Here is a 21,350-nt window from a genome sequence, read left to right on the forward strand (position 1 = left end):
TCACGGAGTGTGTCGTCATAGTAACTCACTCAGAATTAATCTAAACTCGCTTTGTGAAACCGAAAACCCAGAGTTTTCGTTAACTCAGGGTGTACTTACTCAGAGTTTGCACTAAACCGGCTTTCTGAAATAGGGCCCTGGTCATACATGTGATGGTAAATGGCCTGTATTTGTATAGCGCTTTACTAGTCCCTAAGGACCCCAAAGCGCTTTACACATCCAGTCATGCACCCATTCACACACACAGTCACACACTGGTGATGGCAAGCTACATTGTAGCCACAGCCACCCTGGGGCGCACTGACAGAGGCGAGGCTGCCGGACACTGGCGCCACCAGGCCCTCTGACCACCCCCAGTAGGCAACGGGTGAAGTGTCTTGCCCAAGGACACAACGACTAGGGCTCGAACTGGCAACCTTCCGATTACAAGGCAAACTCCAAACTCTTGAGCCACGATCGCCCATGATCCATGATGTAGAAGATCATCAGTTCAGGCCACTACCTCCATCACTCCATGGTCCAGTTCTTATGTTTCTGTGTCCATTGTTGGTGCTTTTGATGATGGACAGAGGTCAGATGGGCACATGACCAGTCTGCACATATGCAGTCCCATACACAGCAAACTATGATGCACTTGTATCTGTCAGAACCAACATGAACTTTTTTGGCAGTTTGTGCTATGTTAACCCATCTGTGGAATCTTTGTTCCCTGCATGCATCAGTGAGCTGGGCCACCTGTGACCCTGTCATTGGTTCATCACTGTTTCTACCTTGGACCACTTTTGATCAATACTGATCAGTGCAGAAATGGTCTGACCCAGTCGCCATCACAATTTGGCCCCTGTCAAACCTGCTCAAATCTTGATACTTGCCCATTGTTCATGCTTCATCTTTGAGGACAAAATGTTCATCTGCTCCCTGGTATAGCTCATCTGCAAACAGGTGCCACAATGAGGAGATAATCGGTGTTATCGACTTCACGTCTCAGCGGTCAGAATCTTAGGCCTGATCAGTGATCAGGCAATGATATATGGGGATTCTAAATATGTTACATTGGACCTCTTACCTCTTCTTCAGGGTCAAACGTTTAAAAATATTTTTGTTTTAACCATTAAAACTATGCTACAAATGAAACTGCTTCTGTTTCTATCGGCACCATTTCAGAAATGATTCTGGCACATGGGGATCATAAATATCACATTATAGGCTCCAACCAAACATGTCACATTTGACCTCTGACCTCACTTTAACATTTCACAATCCCACATCTGCCTTTCGTTCAAGCTGACCCTAAAAGGTGTTAGATCTTTAAAGAAAGCATCAGAAAGAGAAAAAGGAATGAGGTAATACCTATTATCCATGACCTACTGCTACATAATGTCTCTGTAATCAATGTAAACATCTGTCATGTTGCCCGTATCTGATTTTTACTGCCATATAAACTTCTTACAGTATGTTTTAGATAATGAAATGAGTATATACATGAAATACAACACTATTCTCTTATAAGTAAATACTGCTCATGGTGGAGGTTTGCACTCTCGGAGTGCTTCTTGCTTCCATTAATGCCTCTGGGAATCGTGTGTAACAGCGAACAGCTTGTTGGATGTGTCTAAAAAAAAAGAATAAAAATCATGCATTCATTTCATCGTATGTTTGCAGTTTTATCGGGAAGACAAAAACAAAATGAAACTGTAATTCTGTGGTCGGTTCATCTCAAATATTTTTACAGGCTGATCACAAAAATGTTTATTCATTCAATCTGAAGTGAGCAAAATGACATCGAAGTTAGAGAAACAGTAAAAATCAGTGACTATAAAAGACTGATTTCAGTGGAGCCATTTTTATATAATTTGAAACATTCAGACAATACATTTTTAATTGTTTTTTTTTAAAAGGAGAAGTCCCTTGCTGAATGGTTTTCCATTCCAGTTCACTCCTCGGCATTGACCTGCTCATTTTCTGTCCGTGTAGCCCGAGATTGCTTTATTAAACACCGCCAGGAAGAAATCTACATCCTCCCTCGTGATGCACATGGGGGGTTGTATGCGGAAGGTCTAAAGTGGTGAGAGAAAGGAAAAAAGAAGGTGAGAGTGGAGCTCATGGAGCGAAATAATCTATTTTTCTTTTCTTATCCTGAAGGCAGAGCGGGCGCATAAATTAATATCTAAGCCGGGAAAGGCATTTGCTTTTAAATCGAGACCCCCCCTCTTTCTGTTGAACAATCGCTTGTAATAGGTGAAAAAGTTTAAAATGAGGTCCCTGTTATCTTCACTGTATCACGCATGAATAGCTGTGCATTAATTGAAAAGAAAAAATTACTTTTACACAAAAGGATGCCTTTTAAACTCAAGGACAAGGCAGTTGAAAAGCTTTAAGCATCGAAACAAATTGTAAAGAGGCTTTCACATTGATTCATTGTTGATCTGCGAATAAATCTAAAAAGTTACGCTCTGGCTTTTTCCCCTAGAACAATACAAGGTTAGCAATTGTGGCAGTGACATTTTGATTCCCGACTGAATGGAGTTTTCAAAAAATGTGCACAATAATGTTTTTCATCCAGTGTAATATTTCATAATGAGTAACATAAAACGCCTACAGTATTTTCCGCAGCCAGTCAAAGCACTCTGCCGGGGACGTGCTGTATGAAATAAAACTTTCTCTTCAACAATGACATTTGATCAGAGATGGAGGTGAAATAAAGTTTTTGATGAACTGGGTACTCTTTTTCTGCTATTAATATTACTATTAACATTTTTATTATTTTTTTAAAAGCTTCAATTTATAAGAAAGTGAATAAGAGACTTGCTGTCAAGCACAGTAATTAGGTTAGACCACCAAAAACCTTCCAAAAAGGTTGGGGTGCTGTCAAATAAATGAATAAATAACAGAATACAATGACTTACAATCTACATTCACTGATCTTTTGGCCTCTTTCTGGAAGACAGCTGTGCTCTCCCTCCCTTTCTCTCTCAGGTTTCTCACACCTGATTGCCACAGATGAAGGCATTCAGATCATTTGTGGAACTTCAGATTTACCTCCAGCAGCAAGAGCTAAATGCTGTTCAGCCACTGGATTCTGAGAAGGGTGTGCATGCTGAGTTAGTGCTGTTTTGTTTTTTGAGTGCTCTTGGAGGTTAGGAGTGGCAAACTTGTGGGACTTGTTTTGTAAAGTTCTCATCAGTGTTTTAGTGAGGTTGTGACCTGGACTTTGACTGTGTGTTTTCAGCACCTTGAGTATCATAAGCCAATTTGGGCCAGGCTTTAGCTTCCAGACAGATGAGCTAACATTTGACTCTGAAATGCTCTGGTCTGGTATAAAGATGAGTTCACGGGCGACTTGGTGACTGCGAGACGGTCCTGTGGCTGGAAAACGAACTCAAATCATCACCCCTCCACCACTGTGCTGGACAGTTGGTTAGATTGGAAAGACAAACTCCACGTCTCTCTGGACATCCTCCATAATTGTCTATCTAAGTATCAAAAGTCTGTTAAAGCTGCCAAATCTGCCTTTTTGTCTAGCATTATTATGACTAATAGCCACAACCCCCGAGCACTTTTTAATACTTTTAATTCTGTGATAAACCCTCGCACTACCACTTATAGGGATGCTTCCCCTGCTCTTTGTGATAAATTCTTAAAGTATTTCTCTGATAAAATCTCAGCTCTAAGGGCTTCTCATCCATCTCATCCATCATCAGTTTTAGACCCAGTTCCAGCTTCTGAATGCTTGACTGTCTTTCAACAGTTTGAGCCAGTGTCTTATTCTGCTTTAAAAGATATAATTGATCATCTCAAAATCTCTGGTTCCCCGCATGATATTCTTCCTTCTCGTTTCCTTAAGGAAGCTTTACATGTTATTGGTCCTTGTATCTTATCTCTGCTGAATGCATCATTGTCATCAGGTTGTGTACCGTCTGTCTTTAAGCATGCTGTTGTGCAACCTATTATGAAGAAGAAAAATCTTGACCTAATTGGTCTCACCAACTACAGGCCGATCTCCAAACTCCCTTTTATTTCCAAAATATTGGAAAAGGTAGTTCTAAAACAACTACAGGCCTTTTTAGATGCAAATGGTATTAATGAAAAGTTTCAGTCTGGTTTTAAACCTCGCCACAGCACAGAGACAGTCTTACTTAGAGTTTTTAATGATCTTCTTTTAACTCTTTTAGCAGCACCTGTCTGCTGCTTTTGACACGGTTAACCACAACATTCTTCTATCAAGACTGGAACATGTTGTTGGTCTCAAAGGTATGGTTTTATCTTGGTTTAAATCCTATCTCTCAGAGAGGTCGTTCTCTGTTGCTATGGGGCAACACTCCTCGGCTTCTGCCCCTATTTATTGTGGTGTGCCTCAAGGGTCCGTGCTCGGTCCTGCTCTTTTCTCTTTGTACATGTTGCCCTTGGGATTAATTTTTAGTAAATACAACATCTCCTTTCACTGTTATGCCGATGATATCCAGATTTATTTACCTTTGAAATCCGATGTGACTGCTTCTTTGCAACCTCTGTTCAACTGTTTGCATGAAGTTAAAATTTGGTTATCACATAATTTTCTTACATTGAACGAGAATAAGACCAAAATCATAGTCTTTGGTAGTCACACTCCGCTAGACCAGTTAGCTGATGCCCTAGGCCCTCTCGCTAGCCATCTTTCGTCCACTGTAAGAAACCTCGGAGTGTTCCCGGATGGCTCTTTTAAACTCGAGAAACAGGTGTCCACTGTGGTAAAAAACAGCTTTTACCAGTTGCGTCAGATTTCCAAAGCAAAGCCGTTCCTTCCTTTAAAGGACCTTGAAAAGCTTATCCACGCATTTATTACATCCAGATTGGACTACTGTAACTCCCTCTACTCGGGCCTCCAACACTCCTCTCTTTGCCGGCTCCAGTTAATTCAAAATGCAGCTGCGCGTCTTTTAACAGGTACGAGAATTCATGAACACATAACTCCAATTTTAGCCAAATTACATTGGCTCCCTGTTAAATATCATATAGATTTTAAAATTCTTTTGTTCACTTTTAATATTTTGAATAATTTAGCACCCAGTTATCTTTCTGATTTACTCCATTCATACAATCCCAACAGAGCACTTAGATTGTCCAACCACAGGCTCCTAGCACAACCTAGGACTCGAATGAAGTCGAGAGGCGACCGGGCCTTTGCATCCGTGGCACCCAGACTCTGGAATAACCTCCCCGTTCATATTCGCACAGCCGAGTCTATCCAGTCTTTTAAATTACGTCTTAAAACTTATTTTTTTACTTTGGCTTTTGATTCTGTCTAGTTGGCTGTTTTAGCTTGTTGCGTTGTTACCTATTGTTTGTTGTCCTCTTTTATTGTTTGTTTTAACTGTCTCATGTTTTTATTGACTGTGAAGCACTATGGTCAACACTGTTGTTTTAATATGTGCTATATAAATAAATTTTGATTTGATTTGAGTTTGATTGGTTTGTACTTGTATGCTGTGTATTGAGGCCAAACGCCTCCACTTTGGCGAAATCTCCCAAGGAGATGCCTTGTGATTTTTAGATGCATCGCTGCAAACCTAATCGGTGCTGTCATGTTCTTTCTCCTGGCAACCCTACAGGCTTTTTGTAATTGTACTGCCATGAACTTCAACATGCTGACTGAAGCCTGCACTGTCTGTAACTTTGGTTTCTTTGTAGTGTCGTCGAGTATTGCTCTTGGGAAGATTGTGGCATTGTGGCTGAATGTTCCACGCCAGCCTGACGAATCCTCTGCTTTTATAGACAAGTTTACACTTAACACTGATCAGTAAATAAAGTGAATCTGATTAGTAGCGGTAAGGGTGATTTTGTTTTTCGCATGGAGTCATGTAAACTTTTTTTCTTTTTCCACCACATGACTGTAAACTGACACAAGGATAGGTCAGCTCATGGTGACTCCGCCTACCTGTCCGTACACTCCTCCTTTGCCTATCAGGACTCCCATGTCCTTGATGTCCTCATTCAGAAAATGAAAAATGTAAGTTAAAAACAATATTGTTATTATTTTATTCCCAGTAGTTCACAGAAACAGTTACTTTTCCAGCCTTTCGTTCCCACAACCACCACATACCAACTTTCTGAGAACCGCTGCTGCCATCAAAATCAAAGTAAGATAAGATTTATTTGAGGTAGTAGTAAAATGTTTAAGCATTTGATGCGTTTCATTTTGAATAAAATGTGCATCTTTTCTGTCTTTCAGTCTTTCTGTTTTTACACAGTATCCCAACGTTTTTGGACTTTAGCGTTTTTACTTACAGGCAACATGACAGAAATGTTAAATCAGCCTTTGGACATAACCAAATATGTAAACTGAAGAGTCAGACTGATTTTTATTCAGTGTGGGTTTTGGGAAGGAATAGTTTGGCTAATCTTCTCTGCTAATAGTCTGAAAAGAAATGAATTCCACATAAAATGTGCAGCATTTTGTTCTACTTCATTTTTTCCCCATTCGAGTTGCTAAAAAGGAAAATAATGCAGTACAATCATTTGAACTTAACAAGGTAACAACATTCAGTTCAGTTTTGCATGTTAGGAAAAAAAAATTTCAGTCAGTGCTTGTTGTTTATTTTCAAAAACAAATACACTGAAAAAAACCCAAATCTGTGGCCATGCCACGCTCTACATCATGCTACAGCTACGTGGTGGAAAATGTGAAAGGATTCCTTCTCAAGGTTTGGAAAAATTGCCCCTTTTTTGCTTTTTAATCAGCTTACACCTGGAGAAATGTGATCTGGAGTCTTTGGCATCTTTAATCATATAGTCAAATACTTTTAATAAGGAGGGGAAATGACCAGCTATTAAACCACTTCAGAAAAGCAACAAGCCCCACAATTTTTACTGACAGTAGGACCACAGCTTGCCCATCGTCTGTTGGATTGGACAACACTCTGTGTCGTAAAGCTCAGATCCCCTAAAGCTGGTTTCTTTAACATGACAATGAGTTCACTGTACTCAAATGGCCTCCACAGTCCTCAGCTCATTAAAGAACCTTTGGGATGTGCTGAAGCAGATTTGCATCACGACAAATCTGCAGAAACTGTACGGTTCTAAATAGCTATTAGGTTAAACCTTGGCATATCTCAGTAAGGTGTGCAGTGTATTCACCAAAAATGAGGAACCTGAAGAAGTGAAGGACAAAAGAAAAAGTGGCTGGCCTAAAAAATATGATGAACAGTATCTGACAAAACCTGGGAGATGGATATGGCCTTTCAGTTCATCATCTGCTGTTTACCAAAGCATCATCAGAAATGGTCCCAGTGGACGGGTAGCTGTCTGCGATGAATCCAAATGGGAAATTTTTGGGTCTAATTATTGTCACTATGTATGAAGGAGATAAAACAGTGCGTAACAGAGAGTCTACAGTCATCTGTAAAGCACGGTGGAGGCTCTGTAATGGTTTGGGGCTGCATTTGAATCAGTGGTGTTGTCAAAACTGATGGAATTGTAAACACAGAAAAGTGGATCAAATTTTGATCCACTATGCAGTCCCATCTGGAAAATATATGATTGGTAGATTTGTACAAAGAAAAATGTTAACCACTCAAATCAGTTTGCAAACATAAATGTTTTTAAGCTACTTCCAAGTTGCTCAAAAATATATTTGTACTACCAGATTAATATTTTCTTTAGTTGTTAGTCCCCTCGTCAACTCTCCACTGCCGAAGCAAACATTGTGTTTCTTAAAAGTAAAAATGGCACCGCATATAAAATGGTACTCAGCAGTATATTTTATGATGTATAATGTGCTGCAGCTTTTATCTGGTTCACTGTGTTGTGTGATAAGCTTTATCTGCTTTGTTAGCAAAGGTAGAAACAAATAAAAAAAGATGTATAAATCACTATACTTCCCCACTCGTGCGTGATTTACAGAGGTGTGCGTAGTAGCAGGGAAAAAAAACTAAACATGTAATCTATCTTCATTCACTGGGCGAAAAGACAAGTTATAAACTTGCCTGACTGTTTTATTAAGAACTTCTCAAACTCGTCTATGGAAATAAGAAGATCGGTTCTTACATCGAGAACTGATGAAGCAACGGCACACGCCAAGGGATTTCCTCCGAATGTGTTGAAGTGGGAGGCTTTCACAAAGGAAGCAGCAATTTCTGGAAAAAAACACACACGCACACACATGAATAAACAAGCTCACACCTCCGCTCTGCTGCTTGTAATCAAAACTTCAGCCTCAGAATACAAATGTCTCAGAATACATGCATTGCAAATGATTTGTGTAAGTATCAAGGGGTTTCATGTTAATTTTTGGACAGTGGGGTCTTTAAGAGCATAAATCGTGCATCTAAAAGTTGACCAGTACGTGAAAGCTGTTTCTACCATGAACGCACAGCAGCCTATTATTACACACCCACTCACAGAAATAAACATACATTTTCAAGGCTAGCGCTGTATTGGTAATTACCACGTGAGTCAGTGTTTGCTCTTATATCGTTTATGCTTTATGTCAATGGATTTTGCATGACGTTCTGAGGAAAAAAAGTCTGTGTTTGCATTTGAAATTGAAAATTGCTGGGATCACATAAATTTAATTAGGGCAGCGAAAAAAATACATAAAAAAAGAGGTTAAGAGCGATCGTGGCTCAAGAGTTGGCAGTTCGTCTTGTAATCGGAAGGTTGCCGGTTCGAGCCCCGGCTTGGACAGTCTTGGTCATTGTGTCCTTGGGCAAGACACTTCACCCGTTGCCTACAGGTGGTGGTCAGAGGGCCCGGTGGTGCCAGTGTCCGGCAGCCTCGCCTCTGTCAGTGCGCCCCAGGGTGGCTGTGCCTATAATGTAGCTTGCCATCACCTGTGTGTGAATTTGTGTGTGACTGGGTGAATGACTGAATGTAGTGTGAAGCACTTTGGGGTCCTTAGGGACTAAGTAAAGCGCTATACAAATACAGGCCATTTACCATACATGCTAATTGAATTTAGGACTTGCGCATCTTAATGTAATCTCACCTGGTGTGGTAACAACAGCTCCCACTGGGAATCCATTGCCAATACCCTTTGCCATTGTAACCATGTCAGGAATGACATCATGACCTTGGAAACCCCAAAAGTGGCTTCCCGTTCGGCCAAATCCAGTCTAGACCTGTAATGTGCAAATGCCTTTTATATTAAAATTCTATATATCGCTCACTAATAATTAGATTATTATAATACACAATTGGATTATATAATTACATAATACATTAGTTATCCACAGTTTACTCAAAGAAACCAAGAGTTTCTAAAAGAAATTCCATTGAATTGCGTTTAGCTCGCTTTTATAATTACTGCATTGGCTTAGCCTTGCAATACTGTTTGGTTTTTGCTTTATTTCGTCTTTGAGAAAAACATAACACCTTCGTGGTGTCTGACCTCATCAGCAATGCAGATTCCTCCTCTCTGTCTTACAAGTTTGTAAGCTTCCTTGAGATAGTTTTTCGGGTACTGTACAGCTCCTCCCATGCCCTGTACACACCAAACACGCTTATATTCCTTTGCTAACATATTCAAAAAAATAACAAAAATAGAAGCAGTCATGCAGAAAAAACCCTGAGTGGTAGCATAACAAATATATTTAGTAAAATGAATGTTGTTTGTCCGTTACTATCACACGGAGTCAAAAATAAATCCAGCCATAGCCATGGATAAAAAGAATATAGTACCTGAATAGGCTCTCCAAAGAAAGCTGCAATTTGACTTGGAACGCTGGTAGCAAATGTCTCTTCTAACTGTTCAATGTAATGTTTATTTGCTATGCAAGCACCTGTGGGACCAGAGACAACAGTTTTCTAAAAGTAACAGTATACAAATGTCTATATGTTTTCAAAAAGTGTTTATTGCACCACAAGAACTTGCCTTTTCTTCATGTTTCAGACAGAATCATTTCTCATGCAGGTGTGTTAGCACGCTGAATTTGCGGGTACACTCTAGGTGAAACTCAGGCTTACAAATTTCCTCAGAATGATTAACCATTACAACAAGTGAATGATTAGCAGTTTGAACTGCAGGGGCATAAACACTTCTTTCGCTGACCTTTCTTTCTCTGACCACTCTTATTAAAGGTCTAAATTTACCTGGCAAAACAAACAATTTAACCAAAATTCACACTTATCAAGGCCATAAATGACATGGTGATTTTGGGTAATTCTTCTTTTCCAGGGTGGAATGATTGCACAGAATGCATAATAAATAATGGGTTTAAAAAACGTCTTTCAACTTGACAAGGCCAAGGTCTGTTAAGGTCCTGTTAGGGATCATGATTGACTACAGCTGGTAGTAAAAAGGATTTGTTTGACAGCACTTACTGGATTGACCAGTACTCAGAACAATAGGAAAGTCCAAGGAACTCAGTCAAGATCTAAGAGCTTTACACAATTTGGGGAGGTCTTGTGGAGCTATTTCTAAACATCTGCAGATTTTAAGCAAGTAGATGCAATTTGAAAGTGCGTCCCCTTTAACGAGGTCTGGAAAAATCCCCAGATTTGAGGAAATCGGTTAGGATGTTCAAGACCAACACAGGAACCAGAAAGCCTGCTATGAACTGGAAACAGCTGGAACACCAGCATCACTGTCCACAATGACGTGAGTTGTGCATCACTATGGACGGAGGAGAAAACAATCCCCTGCTCCACAATCAACACCTTCACCTGAATATATCAACACCTGAAATAAGGTAATATTTGAAGAGTAAAGGGGAGGCTCTCAAACCTAAGAACTGTATACCAGCTGTCAAGCATGGTGGTGGTAGCATCATGCTCTGGGGTTGTTTTGGTGTTAGAGGTACAGGTAAATTACATAAAGTGGTTGGAATAATGATGAAGGAGGACTACTCCCAAATTCTTCAACTTCATGTCGAAGCTTCGACACAATTGAATTTTCTGGAATGGCCTTTCCAAAGCCCTAACATCAACGTTACCAACAAATTTAGATTAAAATTTAGATTAAATGCTCAATGATGGCTTCCAAACTGAGGTGCAACTTCAAGGGAACTTTAACTCTTCCCCATTTGAAATCCTACTAGGAGTAATGCTTGAAGCTCTTTTCTCAACTGAGTGGTTTCTGTCATATTTCAGGCCTGCTTAGAGAACAAAGTAACTGGGTTTGCACCAGAAGTTAAATATATAAATACATTCTGACTTATGCACCCAATTCTTTTGTTTTTTTTAAGTCATTATGTAGAATAACGTCAACCTGGAAAAGAACTGTTCAAAGAAATCTCTAAAAGGGTCAAATTACCATAACATTCATACACAGGAAGAGCAGATGTTAACTTTTGACCACAACCATTCATCCTTTACATCCTTTTAGTGTTATAAACATCACGATTGTAAGCACACAATTCACGCACATGCAAGCTATTATTAGTGCAGACCATGGAGATGAATGTTCCTGTTTATGAGAGCGACAATAAAGATAATTGATGTGTGATAAGCCAGGGGTGTGTGTGTGTACCTTGAGCACAGCTACACTGTCTGATGGACTGCACAGGGGAGTCCCTGCAGTAGCTTCCTCCCCAAGGACCTCTAAACACATCAGGGCACATGGTCTGTTTATTGGGCAGAAACCAAGTCAGCTGGGTCAGTCTGACAGTTAATGGTTAACACAGAACAAAGATAACATCATAAAACCTGGAATGCTGCCCATAAGATTATTTGCAATGCCTGCTCAAGTAGTACCCGCACCAACAACAAACCCTTACCGCTAGACGGCACATCCGCATCGGTTTTTGAGAATTCAGGAAACATACTGAGAAAGGTTGTAATGAACCACTATGGTGGCATACATGTAAACACAGCTTTTCCTGAGGGTGCCACGCACCAGCATTTATTTGTTCTTCTTCACAGTATACACTGTGGACATGAACTATAAGTCTAACATAAGCCACATGCAAAAATATTCCGAGGACACAGCAATTGTGGGATGTATTAGGAACGTACAGGTGGAAGAATACAGGAACCTGGTCAGTGCCTTCTGTAACTGGATTAAGGAGAACTGCCGCATCAGGAATACAATCAAAACTTGACGAGAGAATTGAGCGTAAAAGCGGAGCAGTCAATTTACTGGTCAGTTTATAGTCCTACCGTCACCTATGGTTACAAGCTCTGGGAAGTGAAGTAATGAGGTCATAGGTACGCAATGGCCATGGAAAATTTAAAGAAACTAATATTTCTTTAAACGGATGGAACCGGCTTCCTCGCCCTCTTGGTCATTGTTTGGTCATTGGAGTAGAGCTCCACATCATAAGAAGCCAGTTGAGGTGTTTCGGATATGTCCTACCGGGACAAGGCCCTGGGGGGAGACCTAGGACTCGCTGGAGAGATTACATCTCTTGGATGAGCTGTTAGAGAAGTCTGGGTGTATATGGTTAGACTGCTGCCATTGTGACACAAAATCGAATAAGCGGTAGGACATGGACGGCCGGCCGGCCGGACATCAAAGTGGCGTAGTCATACAAATATCTTGGTGTGCAACTTGATGACAAACTGGATTGATCTATCAACTCTGATGCCCTCAATAAAAAAGGGCAGCGCTCCCATGGTACTAAAATACCTAACAGGCAGCATGGACTCTTTCTCTGCAAACACTAATTCTTTATTGAGTGTAATAAAATGCTGCACTTGTTTTATCATGCAGTTGTTTGGCAGTGTTGGCAGCTTTGCCGGTTTTTGTTGGGGTAACAACATCACTTATAAAAACTGTAAGAAGCTGTATAAGAGGGTTAAAAAAAGCTAGCTCAGTGTTGGGTGGGGCTTTGGGAGCTGTGTTTGAGATGTCTGCGACTAGTGAGCACCCCCCACCCCCTCCCATTTAGACTGGATCCATCGATCCATCCTTCCTTCCATCCTCTCTTTTTGTTCTTCTTTTCGACTGTTAATGGGTTTTGTCGAGGATCAGTTGCCGCTCCTGATCCTTTGATTCTGACCTGGTGAAAATACGCAACTTAAGACAGACTTTTTCATTTCAACAGCTTCTTTATTATCCCATTTACAAGGTGGAATAAGTACAGCGCAAAAGCCTCCTGCAGATTTGAAGGGCAGTCTCTCGATCTCTTACATATATACTTTTTCAAAGTTGCTCATTCAGCGCCTACTTTTCCCGTTATTTATTACTCTGTGTTCCTGTACCCTTCATACACAGTGATGATCAAAATGGTGCTACACTAGGATTCGGTCTCTTTCACTACACTTGTCTTCATCCTATCCATCCTAGTGTGAGTGGTTATATACAGAGGCTTGACATACAACAAGTTCATCACCTAGTTCTACATTTTGTCTATAATTACCAAGACTGTGGTTAATGCTGCTCTTTTGCACCCTTTCCTTTAATGCTGCTTCTTACTAACTATTTTTCTCCTCCAGTTTCACAGGGGGCTGCTAGCAGTATAATACTATCCACAGTTCCACAGTTTATTACATTTAAAAAGCTACACTTGAATAATCTGCTTTTCTAATAAAGTCACGACAAGATTAAAAATGTGAATTTTGCAGAGATACCATGGTGCAACAGGTCCAGAAGCCTAAATTTTGTCCCGTAATGTATTCAAATAAAATTAAAAGGGGACGTAATGAATGAACATAATGACAATTAATCAGTTATATTTCCTGTGGCAAAGGGGATGAATTTGAATGCACATCTACATCTTTGTGTGGCTTCATATTAGAGTATATCAATGCTAACCTTGAAAAAGGGTAATGTGATAAAAAGCAAAGCCAACTCCGTGATGAAGGACAAAGAAAAATATTGTCTTGTCTCATGAACATAATATAATGCAAATTCCAACAGTCAACCAATGTTCATCAACTGAGGCCCATCCACTCAACATTAAACATTAGCATAATATTGCTTCTCCTGCTTATATCCTCCTGAGAACCAAGCAAAAAAGAATCTCCCCATTGAACTTTTTTTGTGATTTCCTTTCTCTCTGGAGCTAAAAGAGGCCACCCAGACAAGGACTTAGGGGTAGGACAGCTCAAATAAGTCAAAAGATATAGACCATTACAGATGACATAAATGAATAGGCTGGTTCTCAGGAGGATATGGATGAATGGCCAATGGCACAGCCTCTAGTATGTTTATGCTGTGCAGCTAAATGTAAAACTAGAAAGGCGGGACAGATTTCTATCTATCTATATCTATCTATATATATCTATATAGATATATCTATATCTATATCTATATATATATATATATTAGTCACCGCACTAGGTGCGGTGACTCCCAAGCTAGGCGAGTGGCTCCAGCAGATCCCGGGAACAACATCGGAGATCTCTGTCCAGAAGAGCGCAGTCCTGGGAACAGCTAAGATACTGCGCAGGACCCTCAAGCTCCCAGGCCTCTGGTAGAGGACCCGAGCTTGAAGGATAAACCGCCCGCAGGGGCGTGCTGGGTGTTTTTATATATATATATATATATATATATATATACATATATATATATTAGGGGTGCAACGATATTCGTATCGATATTGAACCGTTCGATACAGTGCTTTCGGTTCGGTACGCATATGTATCGAACAATACAACATTTGTAATTTATTTTATCAACTTTCCTTCTGACGATGCTGTCTGTGTTGAGCGCTCAGTGAATCTGCGTTCGACTACTCCGCCTAGGCTGCACTGTCGAGCGCAGATCCACTGAGTGCTCCACACAGACAGCATCGTCAGAAGGAAGAGCGCAGGGCACCTCCCCCACCCTCATTCAGATCTGGCGTTTGGAATTATTTTGGTTTTCATGTGACGTATGACCCTGAAGGTAAGCGAGTCATGGACTAAAGTAAAACAGTATGTTGGATGTGCCATGCAATGCTCAATTACATGGGTGGGAACTAGTGTGTTAGCGCAGTTAGCTCGTTAACGTGTTGGCCGTCTAGCCCAGGGGTGCTCAATACGTCGATCGCGATCGACCAGTCGATCGCAAAGGTAGTATTGGTAGATCGCATGGCATTAAAAAATAGATGCCAGCCTATCATCCATCCCGTCACTTGATTGATACAGGGAAGCCAGTCAGATGACAGCAGATTTTTTCTGACGCTTAGGTCGCTGCGCATGCGCAAACAGCGGCGCGAAGTGTAGTAAAACTGACAAGCTAGTCAGCGAGTTAACTCCAATTTTTAGCTCTCGGTTTTTTCTCTTAAACCTGGCCGTCAGCAGCTACTGTCCGGACTATGCATCCCTGGCTGATTCAATTCAGTGCAAGTCATCAGAGTAAACTCAGGTAATGACAAAAAATTTACATAGTTAATTGTGTTGTGAAATATTGGATATTGCGGTTATGCATGTATATACATTGTAGATATAAAGAATCCTCAATATATTTATAAATAAGTATATGTTTTGGATTTTTGTAGTGGGTAGATCATTTTGACTTGGTCATTTTATAAGTAGCTCACATGCGGAAAAAGTGTGAGCACCCCTGGTCTAGCCCCATGCACGGGGCGATCGGCGGTAGCTCGTTAACGGAGATTTACCGTGTTGTGGTGTTAAGGTCATTTCAACGAGATTAACCTGAAAGCACTAGTGGGAACACAACGAATATGACTGCACATTTACGCCGACATCATCCTAGTGCAAAGACAAAAAAAAGCAAGCATGCTACTAACTTTAGCCGAGTCATTTAGACAGCTGTTAGCACATGATTCTCCTTATGCTGCTGAGAATATAGCCCAGAAGAAGCGGATAGTATAGCTTTTATTTTGGAAAGAGCCATTTCTCTGTAATAAACTCTCTTTTCCAAAGATGAGTGATTCCTCAATCAGATACAGGGCTTGCAATATCGCTAGCCCGACGTCCTGGAGCTAGCGATTTTTTCAGTCGGGCTACCAAAATCTATCTCTTCCCTGCCCGTTGGGCTATTGTAGGAAGGAAAAATATATGTCAATGCTTTTGCATTCTTTCAGAAATGTAGCTGGGTAATTATGTCATTGGCATCGGTGAGCCACTGTCAATATGTGACATATTGAAATCGCGTTTGAATTTGCGCTTGTTTTTTTGCTTTCACTTTGCAATCGTGCGAACTGTGTATAGAGAGCGACAGCACTGATCTGTGAGTGATGATAATTTGTGCACCAATTCCTCTGACATCGTCTTATTAATCGTTAGCTTACTATGCAAACATGACAAGTGAAATCTCCCGCAGCAAGCTTAAACGTGTGAGAGGTTGATCGCGCAGAGAATCGCTGAGCTTATGTGAGTGCGCGTGTAAAAGCAGCAGTATATATATTTTAGTTCTGCTGAGCCAAATAAGACAGGTCAGGGTGAAGAAGTGACAGCCAAAGAAAAGCTTACCACAAAACGGAAAAGTTATGACAAATCAGACTATAAGGCAAAAAGAAAGTGCAGCTTTATGGTTTCATGGACAAAATAATTTCTGTGGCTGCAATATGATGAGCTAAATAACCAGGGATGCACATAAGTGGTCCGCAGGTGCGCATTCGCTGTCAAAATAAAAAACACGCACAAGGGTTAGGGTTAAATTTAAAAACTGTACTTTTGAGTTAAAATATATATTTATAATTTTAATAAATGACAAATTAAAAAGGCATGAACATTTTTTTTGTATCGAAAAAATATCGAACCGTGACACCAAAGGATCGAACCGAACCGAACCGTGAATTTTGTGTATCGTTGCACCCCTAATATATATATATATATATATATATATATATATATATATATATATATATATATATATATATATATATATATATATATATATATATAAGATCCATCATGATTATAGACAAATTAAGCTTGGTTACAATGAGACGTTTACCTGAAGGTGATTATATCAAAGTTGCCAGTGTGGAGGCGAGCCATCAGCATCGCAAGCTCATTGGCTTCCGAGCCGCTGTTGGTCAGATAAATCACCTGGATGAGAAACCAGAGAGGACACATTTTAACAACAGCCTTCATACTAATTAGATTCATGGACTGTAGCAGAGCACCTTAAGAGGATCAGGTAAGTAGGGGGCCAGTTTGTCACAATACTCATGCAGTTCAGGATGGATGTAGATGTTAGTAGTATGCCACAGTTTCTTCAGCTGCTTCTGTATCGCAGCTGTCACTTTTCTATGCAAACAAAGGTCAAAGTGGAAAGAACTGAATGAGCCAATTTTGTATAAACAACTGAAATCAGAACAAAAACCATACACGGTGAAGAAGAACGGCCTTACGGGTGGCAGTGGCCCACACTGACGGTCGCCACACCGGCAAATAAATCCAAATATCGCTTCCCATCCACATCCCACAGCCACTGCATGTAGCCCTGGTGGATGAACACGGGCTTCTTTAAGTAAGTTATCTTCGTGGTCATGGGGTTGCAGTTCTGCTTGCGGATCTCCATCATCTGCTCTTTGGACATACCCTAAAAATACGCAGAAGAGATGTTACAGAGTGGGAAGGTCATAACTTTTTTATTAGTGTTAGCACAGTAGTACATTTAAAGCATAAAAGAAGGACTTCCTGATTTCTTTGTCTATAAAGCTGGTTTTACATACTTTGGCGGTTGTTATTGGAAGACATTGGACAGAGTTTATTAAAGCAAAAGCGTCACGACCATGTGAGATAACAGTTGCAAAACTTTACATGTGTGTAGTAAAAATGGAAAATTCAAAGATGGGTGTGGTCTGCCTTATGATTCTGAGTAAGGGTGCAATAAGGTCCAGGGTGCCTTGACACTTTACTATCCTTGTATGTAACATGTAATATCCTAGACAATGGCAGCAGCTCGGGGGTGAACTTGATCCCAAAACTAGTGAAGCCAAAGAATCATTCAAAGATTTAAACATTGACTTTGGTGCACTAATAATCAGCCGGCTTGGGGCAGATACTTTAACTGTTTAGTAAGTACTCGTATGTAACATTACAATTAGATTTGGGTTATTGACAAAATCCTCTATAATATCCAGAAAGGTACATTATGGATGGAGTCAGACAAAGTGGAAAACTATCGCATGGCCAGAATTTTTAATTCTGTTTGCAACTCAAGGACACAAAGGCCAAAACAGTGTCGGACCATCATTCATCGCACCATACAAGAAGCAGTATCAGTGATTGGAATTGGAGTCCCACTGGTGACTTGCACATTTGCGAAGGAACCATTATTGCTGAACTATGAGGATCCAAAACCCTATGTGAGGTAAGAATCAGAAAATCACAATTAGTGTCGTTGATTCCAAAATGCACACAGAGTTGTTGAAAACAGAAGCAATGCAACTTTTTTCAAGTATTGTTGCTGGCATAAAATTATCTTTTGTCTTCAGAAAAGTCTTCATTCTCTGTGGCATGGATTCAACACCACCAGCCCCAGAGGAGTGCTATTGTTCCTATGGCTACTTCACTACTGTTGATGTGTCTCTCAGGTAAATCTCACAACTGATCAAAAGAGTTGATACTTGTGTCAGTCAGAAGTACAGATCTCTTGCTTATCTAAATAATGTCCAGCACAGCATTGGTATTTTCAGTAAAACCACTTCAGACTTATTTCAGATACGTATAAAAGAACAAGGCCAGTCGGACACTGTCAGCAGTGAGATTCAGTTGAACCAAATAGAAAAGCATCTTCTGTGTCTTGTATCACAAGAATACTATACATATAAAATGTAAAGTGATTTAATGTAACTCTTCCCTTCATTGGCTTCCTGTTAAACCCAGAATTGAATTCAAAATCCTGCTCCTCACATACAAGGTCTTAAATAATCAGGCCCCATCTTATCTTAATGACCTTATAGTACCATATCACCCTATTAGAGCACTTCGCTCTCACATTATAGGCTTCCTTGTTGTTCCTAGAGTACTTAAAAGTAGAATGGGAGGGAGAGCCTTTAGTTTTCAGCCCCCTCTTCTGTGGAACCAGCTTCCAGTTTGGATTTGGGAGACAGACACTATCTCTATTTTTAAGATTAGGCTTAAAGTTTTCCTTTTTGGTAAAGTATATAGTTAGGGCTGGACCAGGTGACCCTGAATCCTCTCTTTCTTACATTGCAAAAGGTGTATGCGACTATGCTACTATCCTGTCTTTCTTCTCTCACCCCAACCGGTCGCGGCAGATGGCCGCCCCTCCCTGAGCCTGGTTCTCCCGGAAGTTTCTTCCTGAGTTTTTCCTTCTCAATGTTCAGTTCAGTTCAGTTCATTTTTATTTCAAACATTTCAAACATGTGCCTTCACAATCATTACAAAATATCATTCCATTATTTGTTTGAAAAGGAGTAGGCTGAAGTATTTACTTATTTGTCCCTACCCCCTCAAGTTTTACCTCTCATTCATTTAATTTTTTTTTGTCTTAAATTAAACAAACAACATATGAAACATATGAAACATATGAAGTAAAACAAAACATAACATACATAAATCAAAACAAGAAATTAGCAAGCCCCACCACAGTATAGTTTCTTTCATATGAAAAATACAGAATGTGTATATTTGCAGATACACAAGTTATGGAAAAACAACAAAACAAAACAAAACAAAAAGTCGTAAAGTGCTTGCTCATAGGGGGTCATATGTTTGTTGGGTTTGTCTCTGTATGTATTATTGTAGGGTCTACCTTACAATAGAAAGCACCTTTAAAAATAAATGAATAAAACTGAATTGAATTGATGTAATATATATTTTTTCCTGTTCAAGACACCAGGCAGGAAGCAGTGCTGATTTCTCAAGGGACTGTATCGTCAGCTCCTAGGCGCTCTAGCAATAATAATTTAATATCAGTAAGATTCACCAGATGGTAGTAAGACCTGTTCTGATGTGTGGGTTAAAGTCTGTGGCACCAGCAGAAACACAGCAATAACAGGTGGAGATGACAGAGTTGAAGATGCTAAGATTTTTATTGAGAGCGACCAGGATGGATGGGAAATGAGTACATCAGAGGGCAGTTTAAAGTTTAAAGTTAGAGAGGAAAGGCTGAGATGGTTTGGACATGTGCAAAAAAGGAATAGGGGAAATACTGGTCATGAAGATGAAGCTGCCAGGCAGGAGGGAAAGATGAAGACCATATATTTAGGTCTTACTAGGTCATGGACTTGGGCCAAACCTTAAATAGCTTCCAGTGAGGCAAATCCTCCCACTTTCACCTTAAGAAACGATAAGGAATTTTAGGACTTGCCGTGGCATGATTTAGTACGGTATGTACAGACTTCTCTGAACACTTGTTTAGACAGCTGCTGCTGAATGAGAAAGCCATAAGTAGAATCTTCACTGAGACGAGGAAAGACCAAATCAGTGCAGTTCTTACATTATTACACCAACTTTCTTTGTTTGGCTAACAAAGCACTAAATTTGTTAGGCCCAAAGTAAATTTCTAATCTGCTGCTCCACTGTGAACCATCTCAGAGATCATCTGGGAAAGATCAGCTTACCTCATAGAAAAATGTATCTGAATTTCAGGAAAACCTGAGATTGGCTCTGGCCCCGGTCTTTGGGGATTCGTATGTTTCTTTTTATATTTGATGACTTTCTTTTATTTGTGAGAGGGCTTGCAGAAGAACATGAATGTGCCATCACTTCCTACCTTGTATTCCTCTGGTTTGAAACTGCACGGGGGCATCTCTGGGATGTCTACCGTACAATATTTGATGGCTGATTTCTGACGTGCTGCTCCTGTTAAAAAAGAAAAAAGAAACATCAAAATGCATGAAGAAAAGTGAAGAGCATAAGCTTTCGGGTTTCTGAAGCACTCTGTGAACCAATCAAACTTTTACCGTGGCATTTCTGTGACATTTGAGAAAAGCCTTTTTGAGTGTCTTATAGCAATTGTATTCTTGGCCCCTTCATTGTAGTCTGGCAATCCTTTCAGATCTTCATTTTATGGTGAATTGTCATTCGATTTCTGAAAAAGCAATTCAGAAAACGGAAAACAGTGCCCTTAAGATCTTCAGAATAATGCAGGTCTAAAATGTGCTCCGTGACCTTTGTTGTTTTCCTGATTTTCTGTATGTTTTAGTTAATAGTTAATCAGGTTAAAACCTGGTTAGTGCTTTACCACATTAACTTCACATTGTGTAACAGAGGAAGCATATCCTTTCTGTTTTTCAAAGACAAGAACATTTAATAACTGGACTGGCACACGTTATACGAGCTAACTAGAATTCCTGCTTTTACTCAGACTCATTTAAAGGCATATTGAAGCTGATGCTAGCAGGATATCTACTGTATATACAGACTGAAGATGGGGACCAATGATTAGTGCCATCAATTCAGTAACAGAGCAAATATAAGATATGGTCACACCCTCCTATTCTTTTCCTACATTTGATCATTTTGGAAATAAAAATGCCATCAGTTTATCCCTTCTTATCTTATAAGCTGTTTTTGTGGCGGGTCCGTAGTGAAGCGTTTCACATATTTCCACTAACAAGCAAAAG

The 21,350-nt window shown here is 40.1% G+C and overlaps 1 pseudogene across 1 annotated transcript; it reads right to left on the reverse strand.

The window, feature by feature from the left end:
• Window positions 1-1,724: 1,724 nt before the first annotated feature.
• On the reverse strand, window positions 1,725-20,812 carry LOC146570968 (alanine--glyoxylate aminotransferase 2, mitochondrial-like; annotated as a pseudogene). The gene is made up of 11 exons (XR_014893030.1): window positions 20,688-20,812; window positions 20,498-20,586; window positions 17,163-17,353; window positions 16,935-17,058; window positions 16,763-16,857; window positions 11,444-11,574; window positions 9,655-9,755; window positions 9,365-9,457; window positions 8,963-9,095; window positions 8,023-8,111; window positions 1,725-2,057 (listed from the first exon to the last, which is right to left on the reverse strand). The product of XR_014893030.1 is annotated as an alanine--glyoxylate aminotransferase 2, mitochondrial-like (transcript).
• Between the last annotated feature and the right edge of the window lie 538 nt (window positions 20,813-21,350).

Source organism: Mchenga conophoros, linkage group LG7, assembly GCF_057382185.1.
Source record: "Mchenga conophoros isolate Kocher_MC1m ecotype Shallow Benthic linkage group LG7, M_conophoros_male_GT1.1, whole genome shotgun sequence".
Lineage (NCBI taxonomy): Eukaryota > Metazoa > Chordata > Actinopteri > Cichliformes > Cichlidae > Mchenga > Mchenga conophoros.